This window comes from Asparagus officinalis, chromosome 6 (assembly GCF_001876935.1).
Source record: "Asparagus officinalis chromosome 6, Aspof.V1, whole genome shotgun sequence".
NCBI lineage: Eukaryota > Viridiplantae > Streptophyta > Magnoliopsida > Asparagales > Asparagaceae > Asparagus > Asparagus officinalis.
In genome coordinates, this window is record NC_033799.1 from 1,972,266 (window position 1) to 1,975,286 (window position 3,021).

The window sequence follows — 3,021 nt, forward strand, 5'->3', positions numbered from 1 at the left end:
ATATATATATATATATAAGTATAATGTATAAGTATACTCTCTCTTATATATGTATAATATATGTATAAGTATATATAAGTATACTCTCTCTTATATATGTATAATATATGTGTGTATATATAAGTTTATATGTGTGTGTGTTTTTATGTATAATACAATTTGTTTATGTAATTACTATAAGTATTTACAATTTGTTTATGTATAATATATGTATATGTGTGTCAGTGTGTGTGTATATATATACATATACATATATTGAATGACATGAATACTTTGGGCTACTTAGTATATAAGTATATATAAATATAAGTATATTCTCTCTTATATATGTTTATATCTCTTATATAATTATATATATGTATAAGTATGCTCTCTCTTATATATGTGTACAGTGTATACTCTCTCTTATATATATATTTATATTCTCTCTCTCTTAGTATATAAGTATACTTATATATACACATATATAAACATAAACTTATATGTACATATATAAGTATATTTATATAATAGTATAAATACATATAAGAGTATAAATATATATTTATATATCTATACATATATATAAACATAAACTTATATGTACATATAATATAATTATATTTATATAAGAGTATAAATATATATATACTATTATATAAATATAATTTTTATGTTTTATTATTTTTTAAAATTTTAAAAAAAATAAAAAAATAAAAAAACAAAAAAATCCGGGCCGGCCCGGACCACCCAGGCCCGGGTCCGGGCTTGGGTTTTGCCCGGCCCGGGCCCGGTTTTTCGGGCCGGGCCGGGCCGGCCCGGATGGACAGCCCTAACGCAGCCTATATATATAAACGCTTAATTAAGCAAATAACTAATTACCTAAGAATTCTACAATAACTCAAACTCTGAAAGATGAAGTTATTTTGGACATTTTAAGTTACTTGCAGGCCTTAATACTTCTTTTAATACCCTCATCAGTACTGATATCCTATCCTAGCTAAGTCGAACTCTACCTAATTTGAAGTTCAATCCTAAAACTCTATTGGAATTAATATACCCGTTAATTTCTATTATTTGTTAAACTCAACGGCACATATCATCTAATCCTTCATTGAAATTAATCGCCTAATTAATAATTAACGTGTATCTAGATATTAATTTAGATTTGCAATCCTAACCATTTTTAAAATAAAATAAAATAAAAATCTGAAGGTTGTACAGAGCCAACTGAAGGTTCGAAGTTTCAAATACAGTTCATAATTTTCCCAAGCCTCAACTAATGTTTTTTTTAAACCCATAGCACATTGATCAGAATCCAATAAGTTGTTCGTGTAAAATTGAATCGGCTTTTTTTTTAGTTTTATTTTACCCAATAAAATTGAATCAGTTTGTTAGTGGAAATTGAAATTGTATTCGAACTCTCTCTTATATTTTGTCATCATTGTATAACGAATTAGATTCTGTTTTGTAATTGTTTAGTTGACCTAAAATTATATCCAGATACATATCAACACTCACAGATGATTTTAAATTTAATCAGCTTCTAATATATAGCTAGCAAAGTAGATTGTGATATGAACCCTCATAGATGATTTTAAGTTTGGATTAACTTTTAACTAATAGCAAAAGTGGATTGTGTTGTGCGCGGCGGAAGCTTTCTAGGGCAACACGAACAATAACTCGAACTAAACCACAAACAATATGCAAACCACAATCACAGCAAGAACACATAATTTACGTGGTTCGGCAAGTTGCCTACGTCCACGGGGCAAGGAGGGGGGAGTTCTTTCTACTAGAAATCAAGAGAATACAAATAGGGTTACAAATCTCTCAGACCAAACCCTAAAACAAAACTCTAGATCTCTCAAAGCTCTCTCCCAATTGGATGCAATGATTCTCTCTCTTTGGCTGCTCAAATTCGTCCAACCTCTACCCTAAACAAACAGGTTTAGGTATATATAGAACTTACAAAACGAATCGGGTCGAAAACCTGAAAGCCCAGCCCAAAACAGCGTCGGTCGACCGGACCGGTCGACCGCCGCCTGGTTTGCCTGATTCTTCTGAGTTTCTGTAATTTCTTCAGATTGATGACCTAATTAAACATATTAGTTAGAATACCATTATAATGTAATATCTAGAAAGATCAAGGTTATTTTTGTCCGTGGAAAATTTACTCACGCTTTTATAAGGAGTATGATATGATATCGTATGATTATATATCACATAGAGTTGTGTTTGTATTATTGGACATTCTTCAAATAGTGAAAATGTGGAAATTATTTGCTCTCGATGATGCTGGATTTTACCACAATTTTACAATTACAATAACAAGTTTTTCCAAAGGATTCATCTGGAGAAGTACGGTATTTGAAATACAACTGCATATACGAGCTATACAAACAAGGACAGTTTATTATGTTGAAGTACTTAAGAATAAATAGTTCTATTAGACAAAAGGAAACTCAATAGTAATCCATCAACGGTTACTTTATATATTTCTTTTAGAACATGAAGTCAAACTTATGTCACTAAAATTTGCCAAAAAATAATGAGGCATAAATGGAAAAGCTCATATTTTCATTTTCTTAAATTTAGCTCTTCTAACCATTACACCAAAACTCCGAAGTTATGGTGAAGATCGATAATTAAATTTTTATATTAATTCTAACATGTCCTCGTAGGTTGAACGCCTTTTTTATGGACTAAAACCTGGACTCACGCATCGGTATCAATTTTTAGAAAATCCGCTTAAAATTTGTGGCCGGTGGGATTTGAACCTGGGTTGCTCTGATACCATGATAAGAGAGAGGGAGAGAGGGGGGGGGAGAGAGAGAGAGAGAGAGAGAGAGAGAGAGAGAGTAATTCTAACATGTCCTCGTAGGTTGAACGCCTTTTTTATGGACTAAAACCTGGACTCACGCATCGGTATCAATTTTTAGAAAATCCGCTTAAAATTTGTGGCCGGTGGGATTTGAACCTGGGTTGCTCTGATACCATGATAAGAGAGAGGGAGAGAGGGGGGGGGAGAGAGAGAGCGAG